The sequence below is a fragment of the Cupressus sempervirens genome, chromosome 4 (genome assembly GCF_028749045.1).
Source record: "Cupressus sempervirens isolate cs-2001-9-10 chromosome 4, ASM2874904v1, whole genome shotgun sequence".
Taxonomy (NCBI): Eukaryota; Viridiplantae; Streptophyta; class Pinopsida; order Cupressales; family Cupressaceae; genus Cupressus; species Cupressus sempervirens.
In genome coordinates this window covers 836,234,647-836,251,441 of record NC_143121.1, presented here as the reverse complement: position 1 = coordinate 836,251,441, position 16,795 = coordinate 836,234,647, and the positions used below count along the sequence as shown (strand labels likewise).

General features: G+C 29.7%; 1 long non-coding RNA gene across 1 annotated transcript; it reads right to left on the bottom strand.

The window, feature by feature from the left end:
- Window positions 1–7,833: 7,833 nt before the first annotated feature.
- On the bottom strand, window positions 7,834–10,512 carry LOC149563992 (uncharacterized). The gene is made up of 2 exons (XR_016363583.1): window positions 10,381–10,512; window positions 7,834–8,206 (listed from the first exon to the last, which is right to left on the bottom strand). It is a non-coding gene; the product is annotated as an uncharacterized LOC149563992 (long non-coding RNA).
- Window positions 10,513–16,795: the final 6,283 nt, after the last annotated feature.

Below are 16,795 nucleotides of genomic sequence, written 5' to 3'. Positions count from 1 at the left end.
ATAATATTGTTTAATTTATTTTTATAAAAGTAAAATAATAGTAATAATTTAACTACTTTTATTAAAAAATTAAAATTAAAAAAAAAAATTTAAATTCAAATACAAAGATATAACATACTAAAATTTTATATATATATATATATATATATATATATATATATATATATATATATATATATAGGTATAATTTGAACTTATGCATTACATAAAGTTTTAGGAACAAGTTATATCAAATAGTCAGAAATAAACATCAATGTAAAACTAATAATAAATTTATTTAAAATAACAAATTAAAAATATTTAATAGATTTTGATAATTAATATTGATGAGGTGGAAGATAAAATGATTGAAAAAAAATAAAATCTTATCAACTTGTCACAAATGTGGAAAAGATAAAGTTGTAATTAATACATTCATTAATGCAAGATGAAGTTGTTAGAAAATATTTGTATTTTTTGTTGAAGAAAATTAATTTTCTCCCCCACCAAAAATAGTATGAGCCAATAGAATGGATGAAAAATGTGATTTATAAAATAATGAAATATTAGAAAAAGATATAAACATTTAAAATCTCATATAATCTTTTAAATTTTTTGATTTGATTGGTTAGTGTTAATGTCATATTTGCATTGACATGAATGCATAAGTATTCCTACCTTGGTAGGAACTAATAATAATATCCTCAATAAGTGATTTAGACTTAGCTATATTGTTTATGTCATGCTCCAATGAATAGTCAAGTTGGCTGATATATCAAACACTTGAGAGACCCTAGTTTCCATTTGAAGCTTCTTCAATATTTATTTTGGATCACCCAAAATGAGGAGATGTCCATTTGCATGCAAAGTGTTCTAGACCTCAAACTCTCACACTCCCCATACTAAGGAAGAGAGGAATCTTCAACCATAATACCAATTTCTAAGCTTTCCTTCCCAAATGGAGAATTTGGGGAGTTTAGTCTCTATTCTATTGTTTATGAATTCCACAATTGAAGCATCAACCTTAATAGTGTTTCAATCTCCATTTTACTCTTGGAATATTCATTAACTATGTTTCTACCATTGTTCCAATAGCAATAATGAAGAACATGAAATCCATATTTCTCCATATAGGCTTGACTTTTTCACATTAATATAATTCTTAAACATACTTTTCTTGTTGTTTGGGAATGTCATTATCCATCCCAATTTGGCATGAAGCCATCTCCCACATTCCTAAGAGAAAGGACAACTCTAAGTCTGCACTAATTCTTCATCTTGCTTGTATGGTATAGAACTTTGATTCCGCCTCTAGTCCAATTTTCCTAAACCATTTTAGAGGAAGGATTTTGTTAACCACTATGGTGATCATTACACCAAAAAGTTACTCGTCATTGTCTACAAGGGTTCAAACTTGTGACCAAGCTTTAATATCACTTATTAACCACTAGAGTCATCATTGCACCAAAAGATCAACTTGTTAATAAGTCAAAGACAACTAGACTTACAAAGACACATCATGTTGTCAAAGAGTCAAAGACAGCTAGACTTACGAAGACACATCACATTGTTAAACTATGTTGCAAATCCAACAAGTGATGTTGGTCCACTTTTGATGGTTACTTGAAAGGAAATCCATGTGAAAATTCCCACCTATCGTAGGCATACTTTGTTTAATCATAGATAAATTTGGAATGGATGTGCTTTGTAATTGTTATTTCTTGATTATTGCATTAGATCCATGCTTAGCATTAAACTTGTCAATTTTCAATCCAATCCACATTAACCTATCACAATGTACTACAGAGTGGTAATTACAAAGCTAGTATAATGGGACATGGTGGATGGGAGCAAGAAATTGTTTTAGGAAGACATTTAGGAGTATCCAACTTTAATAAACACAAAGAATATTGATCGGATTATGTATTATTTCAAGCAACACTATGGATCTGCAATACAAGATTATGTTACAAAAACAACCTATCTATTGAGTGCAAGTGGGAATTCCCTTTTGCAAGAGGGATTTCCACTTGCACCCAATAGATAGCTTGTTTTTCTCCTACTGCAAATCCATAGTGTTGCTTGAAATAATCCATAATCCAATCAATATTCATTGCATTTATTAAAGTTGGATGCTCTTTCTAAATGTCTTCCTAAAACAATCCCTTGGATATTGTGAAGTTTCATACTTTTAAGATTTTTTGGTGGGCTAGGAGTTTTGAGCATTGCATTTTGATCATTACTTTCTAAGTATTTCTTTGAAAGCATTCTAACATGTTTCGAATGTGCTTCATTACACACTTTCCACACCAATTTTGATTCCAACACCTTATTCAACCAAGATAGTTTTGCGACACCACACCTAATTCTTTTGGGTTCACCTAGTTTATCTCAAGCAATTATTAGCATTTTTTTCCTATGCCAAGCCTTGCCCATAAAACTTCTCAACTAATTTGGAATTTTCTCTTGTGAGGGAAAGGCAAGATAGAAGGAATATAGCTAGCGTTGATACAACCACTTTCAATATAGCTTAGGACATGAAAGCCATTTGCCTTTCCACGAGAGCACTCTTTGGTCTATTTTCCCCAAGTGGATTTCATTATTTATGAAATTCAAACCCCTCATGTAAGGAAGTCCCAACCAGATGCATGGTAACTTGCCTAGAGTGAAACCTAGTGTGTTTATCTCTTCCAGTTTGGGGCTCAATAAAGGAGAAATTTGTACATCTTTCCTAGTTTATCACCTATCCCAAGGAAAAAATGTATAGTTTTATAGTCTTCTTCAGATGAATAACTTCTCTTTCAACACCTGCCTAGAAGAGCCCGTTATGCATACTAAATGCCCTCCCGTTCCCTAATAAATGTCTCTAAACTAAACCCATCCAAAGTAAATCCAAGTAAACTATCCATCTTCAGCAGCATTCTATTTTCTAAGAACGATAAGCAGAATCAGCTACTTGTTTTAAGCATTTTAAACTAGTTATTAGGTAGTGTTTGAAAGTGAAGCCGTGTAATACTCATATTATAAAGCAAGCGACAGCAAATGCTTTTATAATTTTTACCAAGATATCCAATATTGTAGATGAAATTGTCAACTAATGGTCATTGTAAAATTGTAAAACGGGATTGGCATTGAGACTTCTTAATCATTATATAGCTTATAGCTTATTCCAAAAGTTGCTACATATTCTATGCTAATTGACACTTTTTGCAAGCAACACAATGTTGGAATTTCCTAAATCTCATTATCCATGTTATCCAGGAATTTAAAGGTTAGCCAAGGTGGTAATTGCAAGCAATGTATTCTGCATCGTGTGAATCATTATTCAAAATTATCCTTGCATCTTTGCCATAATAATAGCATTAGTTCTTACTCAGCATGGAAACCTAAGAAGATGTCAGTGGGTATAGATTGTACACTAAAAATAAATCTATAATCAATAAGCAGTAGCCTTGAACTGATACAAGTAACCATTTTTAAGCATGCTAAAAAAGTTAATCAGCTTTGTACAGCTCAGTCATTGGTAGTAACATCTAGTCTCGTTCATTTCATCATTCCGTCAATGGTCAATAATCAGATTACAATAGGTGAGAGAGAGAAAGACTTCGCCTCTCATCCCTCACAAAAGCACCTTCACAGGGAAGTTCAACTGCCTAACAAGCATCATCAATAGTTGTGTTTCATATTAGTCTATCAGCTTTCACCATTTTGTAGGTCCTAATCACTTCAATAACAGAACAGGCCTGATAGACCTGTGCAATAAATTATTAATCAACATTTTAAAATGCTAATAATGATTCATTGACCTGAGCACCATATTTATACATCAACAATTCATTGCAGACATATTTTACCATATGCAAAGGTCTTTTTAATAGTCATGTTTTACTATACCATATGAAGTTAGGACAGCAGTATAATTTTCCATCTTAAACATAACATCTTGCATCCTTAACATATCCCATTAATCCAACAGTGAGACAGATAATTCATCATGGTCCATTGAGGTAATTGATAACAATCCAAAGCTATTTGCTTATATTCATGATATCTCCAATGATCGTCAATTAAACAAAGAAAAGAACCCACCTTGACCGCTTCCACAAGCTGAACATAATACCACAAACCTCTCCAGCTTTTGTAGAGCAACTGTCAAACCTTTTATGAATTTATATACCAGAGCTCCCATTATGCACTAATTTAGCTAGCTACTAGTCTGGGAGATGCATTCGTTCTGCACACAGGGCAAAAAGCTACTTTGGACATCGACTAATCTTTAAGGCCTCGTATAATCCAAATATAAGACAAATATTTACAGCATCGTCTATCTTAGAAAGTTTAAACCTAAATTCAAAAAGGTAATGAAAAGACACCTATTGCATGGACATCAAGCATTTGCTAGTTACCGATGATTGAAAATTAAACAAAGAAAATAACACACCTTGATTGCTTGGACAAACGGGGCATAAAACCACAGACCTCTACAGAAACCTATAAACCTTTTATGAACTATCTATAGCAAAGCTCCAATTATGTATTAATTTTGTTAACTACTAGTCTGAGAGATGCATCTATTCTACAAACAGGTCTAAAAACTACTTAGACCATTGACTAGTCTTAAGGCCTTGTCCAATCCAAATCCAAGACAACTACTATTTACAGCATCGTCTATGTGCTTGAAAGTTTAAACGTGGGAAACCAACTGCCTTGTGGATCATGTTGTCCCTTCCTAAGGAATTGAACTGATTTAATCTTATTATTAGCAAAATCATAATTTCTTTTTCTTTTTCAGCTAGTTTTCAATTCCCATTACTGTCTAGGAATGACAAGCAGCAGAAAAATATCTGAGTCATATCAGGAGCTTCTAATATAGAAAAACCGTTAAAATGCCAAGAAATTTTGGAGGTGAAGAACTAAAATAACCAGCATAGTATGAGTCTTGAGAGGATGGCAGCAAATGGTTACTGCACCAATATACTAACAGGACTCATTAATTTAAAGCAAGTTTAAAAATGAGAAACATTTTTGAGAAAGTCAATTGATTTTTCTTAGGGAATTTCAATTGTAGTCAAAGCATATGTGATTATAATTTATTGTTAGCTAAAAAGTCTTGACAATGGGCCACTGTATATGCCACCAATTAAAAAAACAAAGTTTTTAGCATTCTTATGTGAACACCTGTAATTTTTCAAGTCTTTGACTAATGACCATTACAATGCAAGTAAAATGGAAAAGCATTCAAGCCTTTTAAAAAGAATTCAAGTCTTGACATTTTGTAAGGAAAAAAGAGCTAGTCATTACTTCACATGTCCTTGTTTATAAAAGGTGTTTCACACATCCTTGTTTATGTAAGGCAGGCAATTACAAGCCAAACAAATGGCATCACAAGCAACATGTTCTCTAATCTTCTAAACACACTGGACTAATCTGTTGAAATAATTCTTGCCATCTTTCTTAGATATTAAAGACAATTGTGATTGTAAACGTGAAACAAAACATCAAATTGAGAGAATGGTTCAAAGATGGGACACGTTTACAATCCTGAAATTACTACATGTTGCTAATCACATTTACTCAATCTGTAAGTAGGATTCAAAAAATGAGACAATAGATGACAACTATGTTAACCTTGCAAGAGCCCTTAGCCCGGCAAATATGAAAACATTTGAAGAAATGCAAATCATTTTTGTTTTTCAAAGCCTTGAAACTTCAAGTACTCGCCCACAGTGCAACAACCATTAATTTAAGCACACCATCGCTGGAATTCACCTGCATCTCATTCACAGGTGTGCGTTTACAGTTGTACAATTAGGCATGCATGCCTCGTGAATACAATCAACAATTATTTCATATGTTACTCGCTAAGGTTTTCAAACTTCTCTTTCCCATTTTCTATTAAATTTTTTGAAATTCTGAGCCTTACTCAACTCTACTATTCTACAAAGTAAAACAGTAATAATACAGCTGTAAGTAACTACAATGGAGAGAGACATGTTTCCAGCTCTGACAAAAGCATGCAACATTTACCTCATGTTGATTGGACACCACATGGTGATAAGAGGTTAAAAGAAAAACTTCTACTAGAAAACTTTTTCTTGATATCTCCTCAAAAACAAGTTTAAATTTTTCCACCTCATATCTTGCATATACAGAATACTAAATAATTATAAATGATCACATTCAATTATAAATTTTATAACATTTTTAGAATAAGACTATATAAACAATCAACACTCCTGTCTATTGTTTATCTCAAATTGGCCATCAACAACCTATTTAGAACACACCTTCATTATTTCCTCAAGATGATTGTAAGCCCCTTTTTTCCAGAATGGAAAAGCTACCTTAAACGGCATAAACCATTAAAATGGTATGGAATTTGAAGGCCTCGAATGACCAGTGCTATTTGCAATTTTGCACAATGGAAAAGCACAGAATTGGTTCAGTAAGCCCACACCATTTTCACAAGCAAGTGCTGAATACTTTTCTAAGCTTATTGTGTGCATTCTATTCACTCTCATCCATTCAAACTGTTAAATAAGATCATGATATGCTGCCATACATTTCACTGATGATAGGTTATGTTTTTCTATTTTATGCAGTACCTTACAAATAATGTCAATTGTAAATATAGTAAGATCATTCAGGTTTTAAGTCATTCTGGAACGACTCATTCAAAAAACTTATCACATCATTGCTAATTAGTGCAGGGGATGAAACTCTATTTTTCCGATCGTTGAAAGCATTCTTTGAATTAATCTTTGCATTTTTCTATTGTAATATTATCTTCTGTTATCCTGGAATTTTTAGTGCTAGTACTATGTGCTAGTCATATTCCAGCTGCCATGATGTGGGTCATAAACTTACAAGTGAAGAAGGAAAACACGGAGGATTAAGAAGTTGCTGCCCCATGGAGATAGAAGGGCAAAGTGTTCAAGCTATAGAAAGCAAAGGATGGAGAAGAAAAAAAGTGGTCGTCCTGACTCCTACAAGAGGACGGAGGAGGTAAAATGAAGGCAATACATTCAAGCCATTGAAGCACCCCAAGAAAAAATGTAGGTCTTCCGTTGTTAGAGGAATAATTAAAGCAGCACTGCCCCAATGTTGCTTGTCCATAGTGGTTCGTTTCATGGCCATTGCAAAAATGATTAAGTGGATAACACTGTTATTAGACTTTTCAATGCAATAAATGGTTGGCATTACTCCAAAAATTTTGACTCATACTTGCTGACTGACACTTTTTGCAAGGAAAGCAACGTTGACGTTGCTCAACACATCCCTCGCTGATGGAAGTGACGCATTTGCTAACCAAATTCTGTATGCACTTGTACTCATCCAAATGATGCTTTCTCCAATATATTGAAACACCCTTGAGCTAAATAATTTGAATGATTTCCAAAATGTCAACATTGCTTATCTTGCTAAAAGAATCAATCTGCATATAGTAAAGTTTGAACATTTGGAGTAACACAAACCATTTTGATGCTTACAAACTAGCCTTAAAATGTAATCCATTTCAACAGTCCCCAATGGCAATTAGCCAGCAGGTAGCAATGAAAGAAACTTAATCTTTATAATCATTCATAGGAACTTGTGTACCAAGGAATTCACATGCCTAGTATTAATTATTGTACACTATTTAATTTTGTCAAGAATTTTCTTTTGGAAAGCTCTTCCAGTGATTCCTTTTCCTTGAACGCTATTTTTATTACTATGTTTTATTAAGGATGCGTGATAAGTTCAAGGGATTAAGCTTTATTGGTTAAAACACTGGGCTCTCGATGCAGAGAAGTAGACCAAAATCTTCATTGGGTCATCTATCTTAGAATTCTAAATGACTCTTGGTCTCGGATCTAGTTTCAAATTAAGTAGATTTCTAAGTAGTGAGTCTTAGCCATTCATTGATGGTTTCTAGAATGTCTGTCCATAAAGAACTTATTCTAATAGCCTTCTAAGTGCTCACAACAGCTTGTATTAGTCTCATGTTGATGCTTGTATGAGGAGAATATTTATAAACAATATTCAATATTAAAAAAATAGAGAAAAAGATAGCGTGTCATGGGACTTTTGGAAATGGTCCATTCTACCATCTGTTCACTTATGTCAGAATGTCAATGAAGGGGCTTTTTTTTATTATTTACTCTCCCAGATGCTTCAAGTCAGAACTATTAATTATAGCGGTTCCACCTAGACTGCAGAAAAAAAATTGCAGAAGTTTCTTCCATGCCTGTGAAACAAAGCGATATTAGATTAGCAATCATCCAGCTTGAAGATACCAGGTAAGTTACGAGAACTTTCTATCAAACTAGTAAAATAAATGCATAACAAGAAATCATAAGAACTATTTTGTTTTAATTACTAAAAATTGTATAATAATATCCATCCTCTTACTTAAAGAGACCATCATTTAAGGGTATTAAACGCAATAATATAATGGCCAAACACCTCGCTCACCAAACAGTCTAATGGAGACCATATTAAATCGTAGGCAGATTTAAAAATATACAAACTTAGAAAGCAGACCCACGCAGGGGGCCCCAAGATCTGTTATCATGGATTAACATGTCCCCCGATACGACGAAAAACATGTTATGGTATATACCTATGCTGAAATCTTATCCTTGCAAATAAAGAAGCCCTAGGTTTTGGCTCTCAAAATTTCTGGGGCTCTCTGTTTCGGGGTATAGATGTCCTCATCAGCTTGGAAGCTTTTTATTCATATGGTGTCATTAGAGAGCATCCACTGAGTTTAGATTTGTTTCTTGGAGGGAACTTTTTACATTTTATAAGTATATTGTTGGGATGCAGTATTGCAGTTCTTATGCTAAACCTTTTACATTTAGCAGCTCCTATAAAATCCATGGACAACCTCTTTGTAGAAAGTTCCTGTATTCTCAGAAAAGCAAGCTGCGAATTTCAGTATCCTACTCAAAGGGAACCATGGCCTTAAAATAAAAAATTAAATTCCCCTCCATTGATTGCTATATTACACTAATACATTCCCCACTTATACATCCCCGCCCCACCTTTTCTAAGTTAAATCAGCTTATAAATCAGAAGATTTGGTGTGAACTATTACAATTGATGTTCAACAAGTAAATTCACTGAAAATAAAAAGAAACTAAATTCAAACATTCAACTCCCCAATTTCCACATTCTTAAAAATTGACTTTACTTAAATTTGCAAATAAAATTTACAAATGTTGTCAGATCGGCTCAATAGTTATGCATACTCAGCATATTATCTAAATCGGGCTATATACACCGTATGGGACGGATTCCCATAACAACTTACGAGCGTAATATTTTTAGTCAATAGTATGTCTTACGATTTCTTCCAAATCAAGCAATAAGACATAATTTTAAACTGGAAAAGATTCTCAAACCAGATTACTGGCTTCCTACCTCTGTATGCTATTGCTAAATTGTTTTTCAATACCTTACATTTTTTTCTCTTCTAAATCTATTTCTAGTAACCAGAAGCAAACTCTTACTCATACAAAACGATCCGTACATTGATTATTCTATCCTATATATATATATATATATATATATATATATATATATATATATATATATACTTTATGAATTCAGGCGAGCTCATCATTATTTTACATCCATTGGACTCAAAGGTAATCGAGTTTTGAGTATGATGAGCCTCCGTCAAATTATTTACACTTTCAAATCCATAAATCTACAAGGACTCGCTTTACTCTGAAACTTGTAACGCATTTATACAGTTCTGCAAATAAACCATTTAATTTACAAAAGTAAAGTTCTCCCTGCCCTATTGCAATCTAAAGCCCATTACTTTAAAATGTCATAAGACCTATTTGACCTGCCAAGTCACTACTGGGGAACAAGATGTTAAAGATATTGCAACACAACCAGACGCGGAGGATAAAACACCGTATGTGTGTGGGACAAAGTCTTAAAAATGCTGCTGCAATGAATAATAAATGATTAATGTTCTATTTTCCAGTGAATATGGCCAAAATTCATAAACCTATTAAATTCTTGCCTTTGTGTCTAATTCAAGGGTCCTCAATTTGTCTACTTACTTAACAAATACAGGGTACCGCATGGCTTTATGGAATTTTCGGCTGTTTATTGATTCGTTGTGGCTCTGGTACTGTATTTGCTAATCCATTTGTTTGATCTGGGAACCTAAAAGCTGTACACAGACGCCGGCATATATCCTATCAAATCTGAAAAATTGGCAGAACAAAAACGCCAACAAAGGTAAAAGTATAGGATTTGGTCCAATTAGCAATTCGTTCGACTACTTGACAAACTAATTCTACAGAGCATTCCATCATTTTTGGGTTTTATAAGAACAAACAGGTGTGGATTGAAAATTAGTCGCCTTGGGGACTCAAAGCCGAGAAAAAGTTATCGTACCTGTACACCCCCTTCGTTAGTTTTATTTCCCTATACGGCGAAATATAGGTAGCCAGATCTCAAACCCAGATAACAGAGAACGCAATTGGTGGCCTTCTTTAGTAGATTTAAGACCAAGAGTTTTAGGGCAATGTTCTCAGTTAGGACAATATTTGTTGTAGGTTGCTATTTTTCATTTTTTTTTTAAATTTTGGTTATTAATTTTTCATAATAGAATTTATGTTTTTTCATAATTGATGAATTGAATTTAAATAAATAATATTTATTAATTTATTTTAAAAAATTTAGTAAATATTATATTGTTTAAATAGAAAATTATTAATAATCTAATTTGTTCACATAACATTATATTTTAAATCTCCACTTTCAACATTTTTTTCTTATTTATTTAAAAAGTAAATACTTGTGATCTTCATAGGCAAGAGCCTACAACACAATGGTAACTCGTGAGCTTCTCACATGGGAGGTCTTTTGTTCGAATTCACTTAACACACAAAAAATGTTAATTACAACAAATAACAATAATTATTAATTTTTTTTAAAATATTAGTTTAATTTATTTTTTAAATATTATTTAAGTTTCTTGCATTTCTCTTATTAATTTTTCCTAATAGATTTTTTGATAGGTTTTTTAAATTTAATTTTTTTTAGATTTGATAAATTGAATTTAAATAAATAATATTTATTGATCTATTTAAAAGATTTTAGTGAATATTATGTTATTTAAATTGAAAATTATTAATACTTTTGATATTTAAAATTGATTTGGATTTTAATTTTTAAATTATTTTTTATATTAGTTTTCTTTTTCTTTAAATATTATTTTTTGGTTTCTATAATTTATATAGTGAATAGAATATTTGCTAGACATTTTTTTTTTTTTAAAAATTTTTTTATTAATTTTTTATAATAGATTTTTTTAAATGATTTTTTTTTATATTTGATACATTTAATTTAAATAAATAATATAAATTAATCTATTTAAAATATTTTAGTAAATATTATGTTATTTAAATTGAAAACTATTAATAATCTAATTTGTTCACATAAGTTTATATTTTAAATATCCACTTTTAACTATTGTTTTTCTTTTCTTATTTATTTAAAAAATAATTATTTGTGATCTCCACATTTTAGCTTATGTTTCTCTATTTATTTAACTTTTGATTTTTTAATTTGATTTAGGTTTTAGTATTTAAATTATCTTTTATATTAGTTTAGTTTTTTCTTTAAATATTATTTTTTACGTTTCTATAATTTATTTAGTCAATAGAATATTTGTTAGAGACGTCGTTATTTTTTCATATTATTTTTTAATAGTTCTCTTATTAATTTTTTATAATAGATTTTTTTAAATGATTTTTTTTTTCATATTTGATAAATTTAATTTAAATAAATAATATTAATTAATCTATTTAAAATATTTTAGTAAATATTATGTTATTTAAATTGAAAACTATTAATAATCTAATTTGTTCACATAAGTTTATATTTTAAATATCCACTTTTAACTATTGTTTTTCTTTTCTTATTTATTTAAAAAATAATTATTTGTGATCTCCACATTTTAGCTTATGTTTCTCTATTTATTTAACTTTTGATTTTTTAATTTGATTTAGGTTTTAGTATTTAAATTATCTTTTATATTAGTTTAGTTTTTTCTTTAAATATTATTTTTTAGGTTTCCATAATTTATTTAGTCAATAGAATATTTGTTAGAGACGTCGTTATTTTTTCATATTATTTTTAAATAGTTCTCTTATTAATTTTTCGTAATAGATTTTTTGATGAGGTTTTTTTAAATGATTATTTTTTCATATTTCATAAATTGAATTAAATTGTAAAATCTTGAAATTATTGAACATTTTTCTTAAACAATATTCAATTTTTTTAAATATATATATATATATATATATATATATATATATATATATTTATTAATTTTTTTTAAAATATTAGTTTAATTTATTTTTTAAATATTATTTAAGTTTCTTGCATTTCTCTTATTAATTTTTCCTAATAGATTTTTTGATAGGTTTTTTAAATTTAATTTTTTTTAGATTTGATAAATTGAATTTAAATAAATAATATTTATTGATCTATTTAAAAGATTTTAGTGAATATTATGTTATTTAAATTGAAAATTATTAATACTTTTGATATTTAAAATTGATTTGGATTTTAATTTTTAAATTATTTTTTATATTAGTTTTCTTTTTCTTTAAATATTATTTTTTGGTTTCTATAATTTATATAGTGAATAGAATATTTGCTAGACATTTTTTTTTTTTTTTAAAATTTTTTTATTAATTTTTTATAATAGATTTTTTTAAATGATTTTTTTTTATATTTGATACATTTAATTTAAATAAATAATATAAATTAATCTATTTAAAATATTTTAGTAAATATTATGTTATTTAAATTGAAAACTATTAATAATCTAATTTGTTCACATAAGTTTATATTTTAAATATCCACTTTTAACTATTGTTTTTCTTTTCTTATTTATTTAAAAAATAATTATTTGTGATCTCCACATTTTAGCTTATGTTTCTCTATTTATTTAACTTTTGATTTTTTAATTTGATTTAGGTTTTAGTATTTAAATTATCTTTTATATTAGTTTAGTTTTTTCTTTAAATATTATTTTTTACGTTTCTATAATTTATTTAGTCAATAGAATATTTGTTAGAGACGTCGTTATTTTTTCATATTATTTTTTAATAGTTCTCTTATTAATTTTTTATAATAGATTTTTTTAAATGATTTTTTTTTTCATATTTGATAAATTTAATTTAAATAAATAATATTAATTAATCTATTTAAAATATTTTAGTAAATATTATGTTATTTAAATTGAAAACTATTAATAATCTAATTTGTTCACATAAGTTTATATTTTAAATATCCACTTTTAACTATTGTTTTTCTTTTCTTATTTATTTAAAAAATAATTATTTGTGATCTCCACATTTTAGCTTATGTTTCTCTATTTATTTAACTTTTGATTTTTTAATTTGATTTAGGTTTTAGTATTTAAATTATCTTTTATATTAGTTTAGTTTTTTCTTTAAATATTATTTTTTAGGTTTCCATAATTTATTTAGTCAATAGAATATTTGTTAGAGACGTCGTTATTTTTTCATATTATTTTTAAATAGTTCTCTTATTAATTTTTCGTAATAGATTTTTTGATGAGGTTTTTTTAAATGATTATTTTTTCATATTTCATAAATTGAATTAAATTGTAAAATCTTGAAATTATTGAACATTTTTCTTAAACAATATTCAATTTTTTTAAATATATATATATATATATATATATATATATATATATATATTTATATATGTTTTAATCTTCAACTTTTTTATTTTTGTATTTTCATTTTTTAAAAACTTATATTTACATTATTTAATGTTCATTCTACACTTTTCTCTTAAATCTCATCTCTTATCAACGCACTCATTGCATGTACAAAAGCATGTGAGTACTAGTAACTAATAGTTGCACACTTTTGTCTTGTAAGTGCTCAATAATAAAATTATTGTTTTAAATATAATCTTTTAAACAAATTAAACTAGTAGTCACAAGCTTTTGTGCTTGCACTGATGAGCCAATAGGTGTTTACTTTAAGTAAAATAAAACTTAATTTTGTAATAAATCGTTAGAAACTACTCTGAGTAAAGTACATTTCAATACTTCTTCTAAATTTTGGCAAACTCCCTCAGATATTAGAAGTTCTCCTTTTACCCCAATAGAGAATTACAATAAAAGGGAGGATTGCAAGGTTCAAAGTTCGTTGACCAAAAAGGTTCAAGAATTTTTAAACAAAGAAGACAATTTGGAGACAAAAGTAAACCATTGGAGCATAAGTGATGAGAATCTCAATCAGTTAGTAGAAGAATTAGTACAGGTATTCAGTTTTGAGGACATCCATAATAGTATAGAATCTCAAAAGGTTGAACTGATTCAGAGAATCATCAAATTAGGGGGCAATAATTACTCCTGTGAAGACCTTAGAAGAGATTTGATATGTATATGGGCAAAGGATAAGGCTAGAAAACAAGAGCAGAGTATTGGTCTAAGTCCTAAGGCAACAACTAATGGAACAACGTGGTAAGTATGACAGGAATTGTTACTAAAGAAGATCAACAGACAAGTATAATAAAAAAGATCATTAGGGAATTAGAAGTTGAAGATTCAGAAGGGAAGGTCGAACAAAAGATGACCAGTGAGCCTATTTTAAAGAAAGTTCCTGAGCACCTTGGGATTCAGTGAAATCAAGAAAGTTTAAGTTCCCCTAATTATGGCAAGGCTAAGGGCAAAAGAGGCAGAAGATCTTTGAAAGACCTCAAAGAAGTGGAAGGGCTCAACAAAGAGCAACAGAAAATTGATCAACTATTAAATGTTGGGAAAGGGAAGTGCCTTCCCAAAGAAGTATGAAGATTACAACATGGAATGCTAGGGGATTAAATGCCCCTAACAAGAAAAGGTTTGTTAAACATAATCTCAAATCTTTTGATTTAGATATTGTTATAGTTCAAGAAACTAAACTAAGGATGAAGCAATTCAATTAGGAAAAATGCTAGGAATACGAGGCTCTTTCTTTCAAGAATCTGCGGGAGCGTCGGGTGGTTTAGGAGTCTTTTGGAATTCTAGGAAGGTTTATCTTTGTTGTCTTTATCATAGTCCTAATTGGATTATTTCTAGTGTTAAGAGCCTTAAGTCAGATTTGCAATTTATACTTATCAATGTTTATGGTCCCACCAGTTTCATGGATAAAAAAATGGTATGGGCTGAAATTAGTAACTTCATTCGCACTTTTAAAGACAAGTCCTTTTTGATAGGAGGTGATTTTAATACTATTTTAGATCTATCCAAGAAAACTGGTGGGATCCAGCATCTCTCTCAATCTTCACTAGAATTCAAAAATTGGGTTAGGCTTCATGATATGATTGACGTTCCCATTAGCAATGGGAGTTTCACTTGGAATAACAGGAGGAAAAACTTTGCATATATAGAAGAGAAACTGGATAGGTTCTTCATCATAGGTGATCTAGGCAATAGTAATCTCAGTTTTCATTTCTCTATTCTTTCGATCGCTAGGTCGGATCATTTTCTGGTTCGTGTTGAACTATCTAAACCTCTTAAACTAGCTAGGAACCCATTCAAATGCAAAAAAATGTGGTTCCTAAACCCTACCTTTATTGAAAACATCAAAGTTTGGTGGGAGCAAGACAAAGTTGAGGGCTCGAAGATGTTTGTCTTTGTGTCCAAGTTAAAATTATTAAAAGAGCATATCCTTAAATGGAACAAAGAGAACTTTAATAATATTTTCAAAGAAAAAATAGAGATAGAAAATCAATTAAGGAACCTAAACTCAGATATCATTGATTTTGGTATGAACAAAGAAAGCTACTTGCTGGAAAAAGAATTATTAGCCAAGCAAGAGACTATTTTATCCAAAGAAGAGATTTTCTAGCATCAAAAATCATTTGGGTGTTCCGGTTGAAAAGCCAAACAATATTGTTGATTCCTTCGTAAATCATTTCAAGAATATCCTAAATAATTATGACGGATCTAATAAAGAGGCTCAAGATAAGATTCCTAAATTTATTCCTGAATTAATCTCTATGAAGGATAACAAGCTTTTAAATTGTCCTATCACTTTGGAAGAAGTCAAATCAGTTGTATTCAACATGAATCCTGATAAATCTCCTGGACTTGATGGTTTCTAGGCCTTTTTTTTTCTTCCAAAAGTGCTGGGATATAATCGAGACTAACCTATGAAAGGCTATCCAAGCCTTTAGGAATGGAGGAGCTCTATTATCTGAGATTAATTTCTCCTTTATCACTCTTATTCCTAAGAACAATGAGCCTGAATCAGCTAGAGATTTCAAGCCTATTACTTTATGCAATATGATTTATAAAATCTTTTCCAAGATCTTAGAAAATAGGCTTTAAGGTCTCTTACCTAAGATAATCTCTGAAGAACAATATGGATTTGTTCCTGGGAGATCCATTTTTGACGACATTATTACTATTCAAGAAACAATTCATTCAGCCGCCAAACGTAAAGACCCTTGTATGTTTATGAAACTTGACATCCAAAAAGCTTATGATATGGTTGATTGGAGATTTTTGTGCAAGGTTCTTGAAGCCTTTGGTTTCTCTCATCAATGGATTAATCTAATCTTCAAATTCATATCCAGACCAAAAATATTAATTTTAATTAAGGTTACGCTTGAAGGATTATTTGAAATCTCTAGGGGTATTCATCAAGGTGATCCTTTATCTTCTTCTCTCTTCATCATCATGGCTGAAGCTTTTGGGAGAGTGATATTGTCTACTTATCAGAAAGAGAGGATTTCAGGCATTAGGGTTTATAGGGCCCATTTGTCGTTGCACCAA